Source organism: Erinaceus europaeus, chromosome 10 (genome assembly GCF_950295315.1).
Source record: "Erinaceus europaeus chromosome 10, mEriEur2.1, whole genome shotgun sequence".
NCBI classification, from domain to species: Eukaryota; Metazoa; Chordata; class Mammalia; order Eulipotyphla; family Erinaceidae; genus Erinaceus; species Erinaceus europaeus.
In genome coordinates, this window is record NC_080171.1 from 71,214,432 (window position 1) to 71,232,413 (window position 17,982).

The window sequence follows — 17,982 nt, forward strand, 5'->3', positions numbered from 1 at the left end:
CCTAGATCCTCCTCCACCATCATGCACCAGGACCTGAAAACCCCCCCTCCTCCCGGAGTCCTTTACTGTAGTGCAATAAAAACATTGCATAATATTAATATTAGAATACTTACCTGGCAGGGGAGATACCATGATCACGAAGGTGGTTTTCCCAGGGCGAGGCTTATCCATTGCACTCCGGATGTGCTGACCCCTGCGATTTCCCCAAATGTGGGAAACTCGACTGCATAATTTGTGGTAGTGGGGGACTGCGTTCGCGCTCTCCCCTGTTAAAAAAAAAAAATTAATATTAGATACAACGAGAGTGCAAGAATCCACAGCACAGAAGCTTCCTTCAAAGAGGTGGGGGCCAGCCAGAACTTGGCTCGTGAACGTAGCAAAGCCCTATTCTTTTTTTTTTTTTAATCTTTAAAAATATTTATTTATTTATTTATTTATTTAAGATAGATAGAAATGGGTGCATACGCATTACAATGCGCAAAGACCCGGGTTCAAACCTTCTGGTCCCCACCAGCAAGGGAGAAGTTTCACCAGCGGTGAAACAGTGCTACAGGTGTCTCTCTGTCTTTCTCCCTCTCAGTCACCCCCACCCCTCTCAATTTCTCTTGTCTATATCCAAAATAAATTATTTTAAAAAGAAAGATCAAGCCTTATTAAACAGAGAGATAACAATTGAGAGGAAAGGGGGGCTTAGAGGGGGAGAGAGAAACACCTAGAGCCCTGCTCTTGAAGCTTATCCCTCTGCAGGTGGAGACCTCTAGCTTGAACCCTGGGCCTTGTGCTCTGTAACCAGGTGTGCCACCACTCAGCCCTGAGCCCTGCTTCTTTATTATGCAGGGGCCCAATGTTCAAGTTGTCACCAAGTCATCTACTCTACTCACTGTCTTGTTTTATTTATTATTATTATTTTGTCTCCTCGGGACCTGCCCCTCCAGTTGATTTTCTTTTTATAATTATTTTTACTTTCCCCATTTTTTTTGTTTAATTTTCATTTTGGGGAATTAATGTTTTACAGTTGACAGTAAATACAATAGTTTGTACATGCATAGCATTTCCCAGTTTTTCACATAACAATTCAACTAGGACCCCACTAGGTCCTCTGCCATCATGTTCCATGACCTGAATCACTCCCCCATTTTTTTTATTCATTTTTTAAAATCAATTGCATTTATTTATTTCCTTTCGCCCACCTCCCAGAGTATTGCTTAGCTCTGGCTGATGGTGGTACAGGGAATTGAACCTGAGACCTCAAAGAACCACTAAGCTATCTCCCAGCCCTTTTATTTGTGGTTAATAGTGGGTTATACGATTGTAAGATTACAGTGTATGGTTCCATACCACGCCCATCACTGAAGTTGTGTATCCCCATTTTCCTACCTCCCAGAGATAATTACCATAGTTCTCACAAGTCTTAGAAACAATTTGCTTGCCTTTTGTTGTTGTTTTGTTTTGCAAGTTCATGTGTGTCAGTTCTCTTGAGTCCACATATGAGTGAAACCATCTGGTAGTTGTCTCCAGCTGACTTTTTCAGGTAGAGAGACCGCAGCACTGGAGTATTCTGGTACCATAGTACTTTAGTGTGGTGTGTGTTTTCGGGGCCAGAACCTGGGCCATTCGGTGTGGCAAGTTATGCACCATTGTCTGTGAACTATCTTGCAGGTCCCTTGATTCAGTTCTTCAAATTTGATATTTCTAGTGACATGAGAGTAGTTCTCAAAGTTATAAGGTAAAAGGGGCCTAGTTCCACACAGCATCTAACACCAGAGTTCTGTTTCCCTCTTAGAGTTCCCACAAAGATGTAGACACAGGTTTTTTAATTTTTTTTTATTTATAAAAAGGAAACATTGACAAAACCATAGGATAAGAGGGGTACAACTTCGCACAATTCCCACCACCAGAACTCCATATCCCATCCCCTCCCTCAATAGCTTTCCTATTCTTTAACCCTCTGGGAGTATGAACCCAAGATCATTGTGGGATGCAGAAGGTTGAAGGTCTGGCTTCTGTAATTGCTTCCCCACTGAACATGGGCATTGAGAGGTCGATCCATACTCCCAGCCTGTCTCTCTCTTTCCCTAGTGGGGAAGGGCTCTGGGGAAGCAGAGCTCCAGGACACATTGGTGGGGTTGTCTGTCCAGGGAAGTCTGGTCGGCATCATGCTAGCATCTGGAACCTGGTAGTTGACAAGAAAGTTAACATACAAAGCCAAACAAATTGCTGACCAATCATGGACCTAAGGGCTGGAATAATGCAGATGAAGGGTTGGGGGGTCCTCCATTTTGTAGATAGCTAGTAGGCATATTTTAGTTATATTTCAAAGGACCTGTAGCAATACTAGTGTTTTTTTTGTTTGTTTGTTTGTTTGTTTTTTGGCCTGACCCTGAAATCTGATATGCAGGTGGATCCAAGTTATTGTCTGGGGAGGACCAGAAAGCTGGAACAGGGAAGAGAGTAGCTCCCTAATATGGGAAAGGGGTTATAAGTATTGTTGACTGTAAACCCCATCGATTTGATGTGATCTGGGGCCCATAATTAGCTTAGGCGCCTGTGTGACCTCTGCATCTCTGTAGATCTGAGCTCACATTCTGTGGTCATGAGTAGGAACATTCCAAGCTGCCCCAATAGCAGGACCCATCTTCCTCAGGTGTAGCATAGAGTATGTTGAACATTCTCTACCATTGTTGATCCAAGTTGAGGGCAAGGTCCTATGGGGGCCCACAGAGGGGTCTATTTTGTTGTTCCTGATAGAAATGACCGGTATCAATGGAGAGAGGGATTTATTCGAGTTCTAGGCCCATCAAGTCTGTTCGGGAATCTCTGGACTCCCTGATTAGGGCCCTAGCTGGTGGAATGGCCTGATAGTGACTAAAGAGTCATCGTTAAAGTATGCCAGGTAGAGACAGTTTTGGACTCATTTTTTAAAAAGATTTTATTTATTAATGAGAAACAGGAGGAGAGAGAAAGAGCCAGATATCACTCTGGTACATGTGCTGCCGGGGATTGAACTTAGGACCTTATGCTTGAGAGTTTGATGCTTTATCCACTGCACCAGCTCCTGGACCACTGACTCATTTTTTTTAAAGCTAGAAGCAGAGAGAGAGAGAGAGAGAGAGAGAGAGAGAGAGACTCCACAGCATTGAAACTTCCTTCAATATGACAGGGGCCAGGCTTGAACCTGGATTGCACATATGGCAAAGCAGTACACTATCCAAGTTAGCTATTTCCTTGGTCCTCAACTCAATTTTCATTTCATTTTATTTACTTTTTTTGTGGCACTGGGCCTTGTATGTGTGCATGATTTCATTGCTCCAGTGCTGCCTTTTCAGCCAGAGAGACAGGCAGGCAGGGCAGGAGTAGATAACATAATGGTTATATAAAGACACTCTCATGCCTGAGGCTCCAAAGTCCCAGGTTCAATCCCCCACACCACCATAAGCCAGAGTTGAGCAGTGCTCTGGTAAACAAAATAAAATAATAATAAATAATAAAAAAAAACAATGACACCAACCTTTGCAAGCAGGCAAAATTCTTCATTGCTGTTGGAACCTGCAACAGAATCCTGAGAGATACTCAAATTAACCTGCCCCCTACATATTTTCTTTCTTTTTTTTTAAATATACTTTTATTCATTATTGAATACAGACAGAGAAATTGAGAGGGGAGAGGGAGATAGGGAGAGAGACAGAGAGATACCTGCAGCCCTGCTTCACCACTCGTGAAGCTTCTTCCCTGCTGGTGGGGACCAGGGGCTCAAACCTGGTGTCCCTGAGCACTTTAGTGTGTGCGCTTAACCAGGTGCGCCACCGCCTGGTCCCCACCTACATGTCTTCTGGGGATATATATATATATATATATATATATGGGAAGGGCGTGGGAGCTGCACTATTGCTGTGAGCTAGGTGGTGCTGGTTTGTTTTTTTTTTTCCCTTTTGTTACCCTTTTTTTTTTTTTTTTTAGTGTTGCTGTAGTTATTGTTGTTATTCATGTTGTCGTTGTTGGATAGGACAGAGAATTGGAGAGAGGAGGGGAAGACAGAGAGGGGGAGAGAAAGATAGACACCTGCAGACCTGTTTCACAGCCTGTGAAGCGACTCCCCTGCAGATGGGGAGCCGGGGGCTCAAACCGGCATCCTTCTGCCGGTCCTTGCGCTTCTTTTTTTAAAAAAAAGACTATTAAAATTTTTATTATCTTCCTTTATTTAGTGGATAGACACAGCCAGAAATCAAGAGGGAAGGGAGTGTTAGGGAGAGAGACACCTGCAACACCATTTCATCACTTGCAAAGCTTTCCCCCTACAGGTGGGGACTGGGGGCTTGAACCAAGGTCCTTGTACATTGTAACATGTGCCCTCAGCCAGGTGCACCACCACCCACCCCGGTGTTGGATTTTTGAAGCTGCTTGCCTGTCTGTGTGTGTCAGAGGAGCTGCCAGATTTCAACCCTGGCCACCTCCCACTTCCTTGTTGTGTGATCCATGGACAAGCAGATGGATCTCTTTGTGCCTCATCTATAAAATGGGGCTTATAAAACTATCTACTTCTTAAGGTTGCCATAGGGATAAATCAAATGAATTCAACCTCGCACAGTTGTACTGCACAGGCTGTGTGCCCCAAGAAGTGCACAGTAATAGGAACACAGTCTTGTGCCTTGTTGCAAAGGAATGCCAGTTTCGGTCATTGGTACTGAGTTGATCCTGCCTTTCCCTGACTACCTGGTGGGTCCCCTCTACCCCCACCCTTTCCCTCTCTCCTTCCCACCCTGCCTTCATCCCTCCCTCCCTACCTCCTTTGTTTCTCCCTTGTCCACAGCTTTGTGTGGGAAGGCCTACTTTGCCATTCATTTTATTTCAGATTGAGGGAGAGACACCACAGCACTGCTCCACCATCCTTGAAATTTCTCTCAGTGACTCGGTGCTCCCAAGTTGTGTCAGGGCTCCAATGTGAGGACCTCAAGCATGGTAAGACGCTCACTCAGCTGGGTGAGCCATCTCCCAGTCCTCACCCTCTTGCCATTCCTAATAAGCCTTCCATTATATACAGCCCCTTGCAGAATCTTCCAGCTTGCTAGAAGCCCAACTTACAGGTCTATTTGGGGGAAAAAAGGGGCCAATGTTTGTTTCACCAACATTTAAAAAAAGTTCGTCACACATTATCTCAGCAAAGAATTGAGGAGAGGGCAAGATTTTCAGGAATTTAAAATTTTATTTGGGAAATCAGTTATTATTGCTCATGGAAGGCAGTCAAATGATTGATCAGGCCAGGTGCCCTATTAGTGGAGCAGGGGTGGTGGCGCAGGAGGAACTTTGCTAAGGTGCCCCAATCAAGTGCTACCCCAATTACCATACGTGATTAAAAAAAATGTTCATTCTCCAAATTCCCACTCATTCTTCTTTAGCCTTGGTCTTTGAGCAGCTCAGCACTCTGACTCAGAGCTTAAACATTTAACTTCCTTCCAGAGGTGACATCAGCTCTGGGGAAAAGCAAGCCCAGTGCATTTGCTCAGATTGATTGAAACAAGGAAATGGCTGAAGGTGTGCTCTGGTATTTGCCAAGGGCAGCATTTTCTATCGGAAAGGATGAGAAGTAGCTTAACCTCCCAGGAGATTCTAATTATGGGACAGAGTCTGAATTGAAGCTGTCGAGCGCAATTTAATACATGACCTTGGGAATAGAGGCTCAGCTCCTAAAATAGTCAGCAAATCAATTGATGGATAATTCCGAAGTGTGTTTAATAGTCAGTAGCAAATCTGAGGGCTGCTTAAATAATGCACTAATGATTGAAGCTTTCAGTGGCCAGAGATGGAGGGTTGGCTTTATTTACTGAGATAGGTCCCTTGTGGCTGTATAATAATGTTTGAACCTTCACCTGACACTTTAAGGAAGCTCCAGGCAGAGGCCTCTCACTGAATTAAAAACCTCTTAATGGAAACTGGTGGAAAATACAGGAGGCAAGAAGCATGTGATATTTCTGAAATTTCTCTTGGCTTATGGTGGAGAAGAGGATCGCCCCTGGGACCTCTGAGCCTCAAGCATGAAGATCTTAATTTTTTTTATATTTATTTTTCCATTTTGTTGCTCTTGTTTTTTTTCATTGTTGTTGTAGTCATTGTTAGATAGGACAGAGAGACATGGACAGAGGAGGGGAAGACAGAGAGAGGGAGAGAAAGATAGACACCTGCAGACCTGCTTCACCGCCTGTGAAGTGACTCCCCGGTAGGTGGGGAGCCAGGGGCTCCAATCGGGATCCATATGCCGGTCCTTGTGCTTTGCGCTACGTGCACTTTACCCACTGACTCCCAGGCATGAAGATCTTTTGCATGACTATTATGCTCTCTTCCCTCACCCCCTTAAAAAAAAGTCTGTTGGGGGCCAGGTGGTAGCGCAGCACACATGGCACCAAGCGCAAAGACTGGCATAAGGATCCCAGTTTGATCCCCCAGCTCCCCATCTGCAGGTGGGTTGCTTCACAGGCGGTGAAGCAGGTCTGCAGGTGTCTATCTTTCTCTCCCCCTCTCTGTCTGCCCCTCCTCTCTCCATTTCTCTCCTTCCTATCCAGCAACAACAACAGCAATGGCAACAACAACAACAACAAAAAAGTCTGTTAAGCAGCCTGACAGGTGATGCAGTGGATAGAATGTTAGACTATTAGCCATGAGATTCTGCATGTTGAAGACTCAGGCAGATATATTTTCAAAGCTTATTTTTCAAAAAGTTAAAAACACAGTTCTTAAATCTGTAGTGCATAACCTATATCAAACATTACTTAATTGAAAGGGGCAATGGACTAAACTGTGCTGTTTCAAATTTTTCTTATAGTGAATTTCTAACCCCTAGCACCTCAGACTGTGACTATTTGGGACATTTTATTATTGTTGGGTTTTTTTTTAATTTTTTAATATATATTTTTTAAAATTTATTTCTTTATTGGGAAATTAATGTTTTACATTCAACAGTAAATACAATAGTTTGTACATGCATAACATTCCCCAGTTACCCATTTAACAATACAACCCGCACTATGTCATTTATCATCCTTCATGGACCTGTATTCTCCCCACCCACCCAATTTTTTAATATTTATTTTCTCTTTTATTGCCCTTATTTTTTATTGTTGTAGTTATTATTGTTGTTGTTATTGATGTCATCATTGTTGGATAGGACAGAGAGAAATGGAGAGAGGAGGGGAAGACAGAGAGGGAGAGAGAAAGACACCTGCAGACCTGCTTCACCGCCTGTGAAGCGACGCCCCTACAGGTGGAGAGCCGGGGGCTCGAACCAGGATCCTTACACAGGTCCTTGTGTTTTGCGCCACAAGCACTTAACCCACTGTGCTACCGCCCGACTCCCTATTGTTGGTGTTTTTATTTATTTATTGGATAGAGACAGCCAGAAATCAAGAGGGAAGGGGGTAATAGGGAGGGAGACAGAGAAACACCTGCAATCCTGCTTCACCGCTCACAAAGCTTTCCCCTTGCAGGTGGTGACTGGGGGCTTGAACCTGGGTCCTTGAGTATTTTAACATGTAGGCTCAACCAAGTGCACCACCACCCACTCATCTCTACTTTTTCAATCATTGCTAGGACTTCACTACTCTAGGCTTTTTTTTTTTTTAGATAGATTTATTATTTATTTTTTTAAAATTTTTACCAGAGCACTATTCAGCTCTGGCTTATGGTGGTACAGGGGATTGAACCTGGGACTCTGGAGCCTCAGGTATGAGTGTCTGTGTGCATAACCATTATGCTATCTACCCTCCACTGTTTTTTTTCCAGATAGAAAGAGAAAGACGGGAGTCGGGCTGTAGCGCAGTGGGTTAAGCGCAGGTGGCGCAAAGCACAAGGACCGGCATAAGGATCCCGGTTGGAACCCCGGCTCCCCACCTGCAGGGGAGTCACTTCACAGGCGGTGAAGCAGGTCTGCAGGTGTCTTATCTTTCTCTCCTCCTCTCTGTCTTCCCCTCCTCTCTCCATTTCTCTCTGTCCTATCCAACAACGACAACAACAATAATAACTACAACAATAAAACAACAAGGGCAACAAAAGGGAATAAATAAATAAAATAAATATTAAAAAAATTTAAAAAAAGAAAGAGAAAGACAAATAGAAGGGCAGAATACCACAGTACTAAAGTTTCCTTCAATTCAGCAAGAGCCAGGCTTGAACCTGGGTTGTGCACATGGCAAAGCAGGCACACTATTCAGATGGGTTATTTTGCTAGCCTAGAAATAGTCTTTTAAAAAATTAAAGATTTTATTGGGAGTCGGGCTGTAGCGCAGCGGGTTAAGCGCAGGTGGCGCAAAGCACAGGGACCAGCATAAGGATCCCGGTTCGAACCCCGGCTCCCCACCTGCAGGGGAGTCGCTTCACAGGCGATGAAGCAGGTCTGCAGGTGTCTATCTTTCTCTCCCCTTCTCTGTCTTCCCCTCCTCTCTCCATTTCTCTCTGTCCTATCCAACAACGACAACAACAATAATAACTACAACAATAAAACAACAAGGGCAACAAAAGGGAATAAATAAATAAAATAAATAAAAAAAATTAAAGATTTTATTTATTTATTTAATGATAAAGAAGGAAAGAGAAAGAAGTAGACATCACCCCATTACATGTGCTGCCAGGGACTGAATTTATGCTTGGGAGTCCAGGGCTTTATCCACTGTGCCACCTCCTGGACCACTGGAAATAGTCTTTAAAAAGGGAATTAAGAGGGGTTGGCCAATAGTGCAGCAGGTTAAGCGCACATGGTGCGAAGCACAAGGACTGGTGGCATAAGGATCCGGGTTCAAGTCCCCAGCTCCCCACCAGCAGGGGGTTTGCTTTATAAGCAGTGAAGCAGGTCTGCAGGTGTTTATCCCTTTCTCCTCCTTTCTGCCTTCCCCTCCTCTCTTGATTTCTCTCTGTCCTATCTAATAACAACAAGGGCAATAAAATGGGAAAAATGGCCTCTAGGAACAGTGGATTCGTAGTGCAAGGACTAATCCCCAGCGATAACCCCGGAGACAAAAAAAAAAAAGGTAATTAAGGTTAAATAAGGTCATAAAGGCAAGTCAAATCCAATACAACTGGTAGCTTCTTTAAAATTAACTTTTATTTTATAGGACAGAGAAAATTGAGGGGGAGGGCAGGTAGGGAGGGAGAGAGAGATAACTGCAGATCTGCTTCACAGCTTGTGAAGCTTCCCCGCTGCAGGTGGGGATTAGGGGCTTGAACCCAAGTTCTTGCATTTGGTAACATGTTTGCTCAACCTGGTGTACCACCACCTGGCTCCCCACTTTTTATTTTTTTAAGATATACTTATTTATGGATTAAGAAGAGAGAGGATGTGTGAGAGAAACAGCACCTCTGGCACATGTGATACCAGGGATTAAACTCTGGGCCTCATGCTTGCAAGTTGAGGACTTTACCTGTAGCACTGCTCAGCTCTGGCTTATGGTGGTGCTAGGACTTGAACCTGTGACCTCATAGCCTCAGATATGAAGGTGTTTTGCTCTGTCTTCCCATCTTACCTGGTGTCTTCATAAAAAGAGCAAGAAACAGAGTTGCACACAGAGGAAAGATCTTTTCATTGACAAAGCAATGACAGGACATCCATCTGTTAGCTAAGGAGAGAGACCTCAGAGCAGATCACTTCTTTTTTTAAAAAATATTTATTTATTTTCTTTTTGTCCTTGTTGTTTTATTGTTGTAATTATTATTGTTGTTCTTGGTGTCATTGTTGTTGGATAGGACAGAAAGAAATGGAGAGAGGAGGGGAAGACAGAGAGGGGGAGAGAAAGATAGACACCTGCAGATCTGCTTCACCGCTTGTGAAGGGACTCCCCTGCAGGTGGGGAACCTGGGGCTCGAACTGGGATTCTTACACCTGTCCTCGCGCTTTGCACTATGTGCGCTTCACCCACTGTGCTACCACCCGACTTTCAGCAAATCATTTCTGACACTTTGATTTTGGACTATTAAGTCCCAGAACTGTAAGAGAATAAATGTCTGTGTAAACCAGCCAGCCTGTTGCATTGATACTTTGGTATGTGAGTCTTAGGTATCAGCAGGTAGGCAACACAGGCTTCAGTGAGGATGGAAGGGACTGGACCCATCCCATCTCTATATTGTTAATAAGAACACTGGAGCATTTGGCTGTCACTAGAAATCTTGTTTTCATACTATCAATGAAAGGGAAATGAATCTGGAAAACACCAGAGGAAGCCAGGCACTGTTTTACTTATCCGAGAGAGAAGAGGAAAAAAGAAAAGACACTTGGAAGTAGTAATAAGTGGAGAAATGACCTGGAAAGGAAGGACTGTTAAAAAACAAAGTGGGGGGGGGCGGCGGACGGTGGCGCAGTGGGTTAAGCGCATGTGGCGCAAAGTGCAAGGACCGGTAAGGATCCCAGTTCAAGCCCCTGGCTCCTGCCTGCAGGGAAGTCGCTTCCCAGGCCGTGAAGCAGGTCTGCAGGTGTCTATCTTTCTCTCCCCCTCTATGTCTTCCTCTCCTCTCTCCATTTCTCTCTGTCCTATCCAACAACGACGACATCAATAACAACAACAATAATAACAACTGTTGTTTTCGACGGGCTATGTTGTTTTCGCCGGGCTGGCTTCACGGGCAGGTAACAGATGACCAGGGACTCATGGTTGAGCTGTAGGCAGTATCTCTATTCATGCAGGACGCAGCACAATCTAAGACGAGCTAAGCTAAACTCAAGGTACCCTAAAACTCACACTGCTGTCTTTATATATACTTGCCAAGTAGGGTGGAAACAGGATGTGACATAGAGAGGGTGGAGAGAAAAGTGACTGGTGAAAATCAGAGTGTGACAAGGAGGGGGCAGAGCAGGCGAGAATCCTATCACTGAACCACAAATGCCCTGGAGTGCTTTATGTAAATGTAAAAGTGATTTATGTAAATAGACCAAAGCTTTGAATGGGATTAAATCTATCCCTATATAGGCATATGGTTAAGCAGAAGCCAGGGGGAGCTGGCATACTATTCAACAAACAACAACAATAAAAACAAGGGCAACAAAAAGGGAAAATGAATGAATAAATATTAAAAAAAAAACAAAACAAAGTGGGGGGGGGAGTTGGGTGGTAGCGCAGGTGGTGCAAAGTGCTAGGACCAGCTTAAGGATCCTGGTTTGAGCCTCGGCTCCCCACCTGCAGGGGAGTTGCTTCACAATTGATGAAGCAGGTCTGCAGGTGTCTCTCATTCTCCCCCCCTCTGTTTTCTCCTCTCCTCTCTCCATTTCTCTCTGTCTTATCCAACAACAATGACAATAATAATTACAACAATAAAACAACAAAGGCAACAAAAGGGAATAAATAAATATTTAAAAAATATGTTAGGAGCTGAGCTCTGGTAAAACAAAAACAAAACAGTGAGGATAGGGGCCAGGTGGTGGCGCACCTCGTTAAGCACACACATTACAGTACACAAGGACCCAGGTTCAAACCCCTGGTCCCCACCTGCAGGGGGAAAGCTTTATGAGTGGTGAAGGACAGCTGTAGATGTCTCTGTCTCTCTCCCTCTCTATCTATCCCCTCTTACCTTCTATCTCTATCTATTAATAACTAAATAAAATATTTTTAAAATGGGGAAATATATATGTATTTATAGTTAGTTCATTATAGAATCAGCCCGTACTGGTGATCTTGAGAGAACTACTGCAGTTCCCAGTGGTGGGGACGAGACACAGAATTCTGGTGGTGGGGATTGTTTGGAATTATACCCCTAATAACTTTACAATTTTGTAAATCAATATTAAATCTCCAATTAAAAAAAAAAAGAACATTGGAGATGTTTGAGTCAAGTACCCAAAGCCAGTGAAATAGATCACTTGAGACAGTGTGCTGCTTGGCCATGTACTTGACCCAGGCCCAAACCTGGTCCGCACTTCATTGAAGGAAGTTTTTTTTTTTTTTTTTTTTTAAGATTTTATTTATTTATTAATGAGAAAGATAGGAGGAGAGAAGAAAAGAACTAGACATCACTCATACCTGTGCTTCCCAGGGATTGAACTTAGGACCCCATGCTTGAGAGTCCAGTGCTTTATCCACTACGCCACCTCCTGGATCACTTGAAGGAAGTTTTAGTGCTGTGAGCTTGGGTTCTCACTCTGCTTTGTTTCTATCTTTAAAAAAAAAGAAAAAATGTTAGGAATACTTTAGCTGTACCCTCCTAAATTATCTTTTTCTTAGACAAGAATCATTTGTATTCTATTGGCTTTCTTTTTTAAAAAAATAATTCTCTTTTTAAAATATTTATTTTCCCTTTTGTTGCCCTTGTTGTTTTGTTGTAGTTAGTATTGTTGTTGTTATTGATGTCGTTGTTGGATAGGACAGAGAGAAATGGAGAGAGAAAGAGAAGATAAAGAGGGAGAGAGAAAGACAGACACCTGCAGACCTTCTTCACCACCTGCCCTGCATGTGGGGAGCTGGGGACTCGAACAGGGATCCTTGAACTTTGAGCCACATGCGCTTAACCCACGGCGCTACCGCTCGATCCCTCCCCCCATTAGATTTATGCAGGACACCTGGCTAATAGCAAATCACAAGGCAGGCACAGTCACATGTTCCTGGAGGAGAGTTCCTCAGTCTGATACTGTTGAGTGATACCTTTGGGACAGGACTGTTCTTTGATGTAGGGGGTTGTCCTGTGCATAGTGGGCAGCATCCCCAGCTTCTGACCACTAGGTGGCAGTAGTATCTGTTCCCTACATGGTTGCAAAAATAAGTCATGTTTGTACTCTGATAAATGGGGACAATATTGTTTCCAGCTATGATCTACTCTTCTAATACGACTTAGAGTTAAAGCTCCAAACACACTTCATTGCCTTACTTCCAATCTTTAGATAAATGTTCTAACCATGTTCGAATTCCTATTCCATGATTATCTCTCTGCCTTTGTGTCACTGGTCTATTCACTCACCATTTTTTTGCCAACAGGGTTATCACGGTGCCTCAGTGCCTGCATGATGAACCCACAGCTCTTGATGGCTGTTTCTTCCTTTTTTTTTTTTTATTTGATAGTACAGAGAGAAACTGAGAAGGGGGTAAAGGGAATAGATATATTGAGAGATACCGGGGCCGGGAGGTTGCACACTGGGTTAAGTGCACACAGTACTAAGCACAAGGACCCACACAAGGATCCTGTTTGAGCCCCCAGTTCCGCATCTGCAGGGTGGTTGCTTCATAGGCAGAGAAGCAGGTCTTCTTTCCTCCTCAAGCTGTGGATGATTTCTTTTGGGTAGTTCTTTTCAGCTCAGCTCTTAACCATTGCAATGAATGCCATGCATTGAATTTTCCCTATCAATAGGCTAGTCAAGGCTTCATTTTTTATTAGTGATTTCATAATGATTAACAAGATTGTAGGATAAGAGAGGTACAATTCCATACAATTCCTACCACCAGAGTTCCATGTTCCATCACCTCCACTGGAAACTTCCTTTGTTTGTTTGTTTTTGCCTCCCTATTCTTTATCCCTTTGGGGGTATGGACTAAAAATCTTTGTGGGGTGCTGAAGGTGGGAGTCTGGCTTCTGTAATTGCTTCTCCAATGAACATGGACATTGGCAGGTTGATCCATACCCCCAGCCTGTCTTTATCTTTCCCTAGCAGGATAGGGCTCTGGGAAGATGAGGTTCTAGGACACATTAGTGAGGTTGTCTGTCTGCCCAGGGAAGTCAGGATAGTGTCTTGGTAGCATCTGCAACTTATTGACTAAAAAGCAGTAAGATATAATGCAGAACAAATTGTTTAATAACCAGAAACCTAAAAGTAAGAATAGAGCAAATGGGACTAATGGTTATAATAATAATTATCTAGTTATCTATTGCTTTCTTAAATTCTTTTTTGTTTTTTAAAAAATATTTATTTATTCCCTTTTGTTGCCCTTGTTGTTGTTATTATTGATGTTGCCTTTGTTAGATAGGACAGAGAAAAATGGAGAGAAGAGAGGAAGACAGAGAGGGGAGAAAAAGATAGACACCTGCAGACCTGCTTCACCATCTGTAAAGAGACTGCCCTGAAGGTGGGGAGCCAGAGGCTCGAACTGGGATCCCTACGCCGTTCCTTGCGCTTTGCGTCATGTACGCTTAACCTGCTGCGCTACTGCCTGACTCCCCCCCCCTCTTTAAAAATATTTTTAAAATTTATTTATGAGAAGGGTAGGAGGAGAGAGAGAAAGAATCAGACATCACTCTGGTACATGTGCTGCTAGGAACTGAACTTAAGATCTTGTGCTTGAGAGTCTCATACTTTATCTACTGTGCCTCCTCCTGGACCACAAAATTGATTTATTTTATTTATTTACTCTTCCTTCCTTCCTTTCTTCTTTTCTTTCTTTCTCTCATTTTTTTCTTTTTTTTACCAGAGCACTTACCAGCTCTGGCTTATGGTGGTGCATGGGATTGAACCTCTTCTTTATAAAAAAAAAAATTACAGTAGTCTGGGAAGTGGCACAGTCAATATAGTATTGGATTCTCAACCATGAGGTCCCAAGTTCAGTCCCTGGCAGCACATGTACCAGAGTGATGTCTGGTTCTTTCTCTCTCTCCTCCTATCTTTCTCATCAATAAATAAATAATTAAAAAAAATTACAGACTATAGTTCCACACCACAGCCACCACCACAGTTCCGTGCCTCCACCCTCTTGGGAGACCTTTTAAAAATCTGACTGCTTAAATTACATGCCTAGTCAGCTGGGTCAGAATCCTGAGGGCTGGGGTGAGTCACCAGGTGGGCTTGTTTTGAAGCCTCAGGTAGCTCCAGTATGGTTTTAGGCAGAGGCTGATGCCTTGAGAAGCCTCCACTTGTGAGCTCGGATTGCTGTGGCATCTTTTGGCAGGAGGATTTGACCTTTCTGCTCCATGTGGGACCTTCCCTGATAAGAATTGGTGAGTATTTCCACTGGCCAAGTGCTCTGCTGGTACCTTAGAAGGAACTGGTCCAGTACTCCCCTGCTGTCTCTCCACCACCTTCTCTCCCTGTGCAATGTGGGTTGCTATGGTGATGGCAGAGGAGAAACACGCTGTTTTACTTGAAATGATTGCTGGAGCTCTGCTCAGAGTCCACGGTATCTGGACCCCACACCTTGTCCTGGGAAGTTAGTTTCTCATTCCACCTCCTGATCCCACTGTCGTGTTCTGTGATAATGATGAGACCTACTGCACGTGCGGTCACCTTGCAACCACACGATTATACCCAGCTAGCAGTTGTGCAGGAAACTATCTTTGGTGGCTCAGGACTGACGAACGATGGCAGGTTTCACCTGATAAAAGCTTGGTGGTCATGCAGTGTCTCATGTCCCTCCCCCAACCCCATCCTTGACACTATCTCTAATCATGTTTTGCCAGCACTCCTATATCTGTAAAATCTGTGCCCTCAACTCCCCTTCTCACTGAGTTCTTTTTTTTTTAATCTTTAAAGAAATATTTTATTTTTGTGAGTGAGAAACAGAAAGATAACAGCTAGAGAGAGACCAGAGCACTGTGCTGCTTTGGTTTATGGTGGTGCTGGGGATTGAATCTGGAGCCTCAGAGCCACAGGTAGGAAAGACTTTTGCAGAACCATTATGCTGTCTCCCCAACCCTCTCTACTGTGTTCCAACTCCCATTCCCAGAAGTTTGTTAGATGCCTACAGCTGGAGACCTCATCGGAACCAAGGTCTGAATTCATTACTGTTTTCTACCAGTTTGCTATCCCTTTCTCTCCATTTGCATTGCTTCAAAAGACAAGGGAATTTGATGCAAGGGCCTGTAAGGGAGGAACCGAGAAACCAAGGCTGAGAGGGTGGGAGCCAGGGATCTGGTTAATAGCCCCAGAAGCACCTACAGGATCTTTAACATGTTGTCTCTGGAGGAGTATTTACATAAATGCTCATGGTCCCAGGTGTTTCTGCCTGGGCCAGGCTGTTGAGGGGAGCTGATTGGTGTGTCCTGGGCATGTGTCTAGCCCTGACTCTGACTCAGGTGGACCCTGTGATAGAAACTTCAGCAGCAGATTCAGATAAATAGGACAGGAGGAGCTCCAGGCCCAAACGGGTGGAGAGCATCTCTAACGATTGTCCCTGTTTTACTGATTTAAACATTATTCTAATAGCTCAGGAACTGATGTACTGGTGACAAACCAAGCAGAGTCTTCCTCCATCTAGGATGGGGTTACTTCCCCAGAAACCCACCAGGAGTCGAAAACCTCACAAGTTTGAAATGCTGACGCTGAGCTGCGCTGTCGCTTCTTACAGCTTGCTGCCCAGCATCCCAAGAGCTCATGGCTTTTACGTCGCTATTAACCTAAAAAAAATGCCAAGTTGAGCCACCGACATGACCATCTGTAGTGAAGAGTGTTGAATACCACCATCTTAATCCCCCCCCAGGTAAGTGACACCAAGTTATGGTGTATCTTTACAGGGCAGGCTTGTGCATTTACACATGGGTACAAACATAATGTATCCAAGTATATACACACAGAGATTAACAGAACTTTTCCCCATGAATATGACTTGCTACCTCCATTCAATTTACGGGTCATTCCCATTTTGAGGCTTATGAGCGCTACATTTTTAATTGAATAAGTAGTTCATGGTCAACACTGATCTGTTCATGAGTTTTTAAAGGGAAAAAGCAAAACTATTTGTCTCGTCTAGACTTCCCTAAGCACCTTGTGCTATTCCTTAGAGGTAACCACTGTTAAACGTTTATTTTTTTGCCTTTTTTAAAATTTATTTAAGAAAGGAGACATTAAACGTTTCTTATGGGGGCTAGGTGGTGGCATACCTAGTTGAGCACACATATTACAGTGCTCAAGGACCCCGGTTCGAGCCCTTAGTCCCCACCTGCTGCAGGGGGAAAGCTTTGCAAGTGGTGAAGCAGGGCTGCAAGTGTCTCTTTCCCTCCTTTTCCTCCTTCCCCTCGATTTCTGATTATTTCTATACAGTAAATAAATAAAGATGATTAAAAATAATTTTAAAAGGTCTTTGGACAGTGTGCTTGCTTTGCAATTTTGTATAGCCCACGTTTGAGCCCAGCCCCCACCACATTGAAGGAAGCTTCCGTGCTGGTTTTTTTGTTTTTACTTTTTATTTTTTCCTGTATCTCTAAAAAAAAAAAAAAGTCAACCTGGAGTTGTGATGTCCTGGTAATGACTCTCCTCCTGCTCCAAAAAGAGTTTCTTGTATGGGGGAGACAACATAATAGTGATGCAAAAAATTCTTTATACAGAGGTTCCAAGGTCCTAGGCTCAGTCTCCAGCAGCACCTTAAGCCAGAGCTGAGTAGTAGTACCCTCTGGTTTAATAAGAACAACAAACACTTCTTATTTAGGGGGCTGGCTGGGGGACAGGTTACTTAGTAGATACAAGCTTGGTGGGCACATGCAGTGTTTCACGTCCCTCCTCCAGCCCCATCCTTGACACTATCTCTCTTGAATCACACTTTTTTCCCTCCTCCTTGCATCAGCTGAGCCATTGGCATTTTTGGCAGCACCTTCAGTGACATTCACAGACCACCATGAGAATAAACCATCATCTGCCAGAATCACATTTTGCCAGCACTCATATCTGTGAAATCTGTGCCTCCAATTCCTATTCTCACTAATTTCTTTTTTTAATCTTTAAGGAAATATTTTAAAAAATATTTTATTCATTTATTTTCTCTTTTTTGTTGCCCTTGTTGTTTTTCATTGTTGTTGTAGTTACTGATGTTGTCGTTGTTAGATAGGACAGAGAGAAATGGAGAGAGGAGGGGAAGACAGAGAGGGGGAGAGAAAGACACCTGCAGACCTACTTCATCACCTGTGAAGTGACTCCCTTGCAGGTGGAGAGCCGGGGACTTGAACCGGGAATCCTTATGCCAGTCCTTGTGCTTTGCGTGCCACCTACGCTTAACCCGCTGCACTACAGTCCGACTCACTAAAGAAATATTTTATTTATTTTAATGAGTGAGAAACAGAAAGATAACAGTTAGAGAGAGATCAGAGCACTGTCATATATACATATAT

General features: G+C 43.6%; 2 non-coding genes across 2 annotated transcripts; one reads left to right on the plus strand and one right to left on the minus strand.

Annotated features, from left to right (window-relative positions):
* The first annotated feature begins 105 nt into the window (after positions 1–105).
* LOC132540973 (U1 spliceosomal RNA) lies at positions 106–269 on the plus strand. The gene has a single exon (XR_009552179.1). It is a non-coding gene; the product is annotated as a U1 spliceosomal RNA (small nuclear RNA).
* A 17,159-nt stretch (positions 270–17,428) lies between these two features.
* LOC132541106 (small nucleolar RNA SNORD35) lies at positions 17,429–17,515 on the minus strand. Its single transcript, XR_009552281.1, has one exon. It is a non-coding gene; the product is annotated as a small nucleolar RNA SNORD35 (small nucleolar RNA).
* Positions 17,516–17,982: the final 467 nt, after the last annotated feature.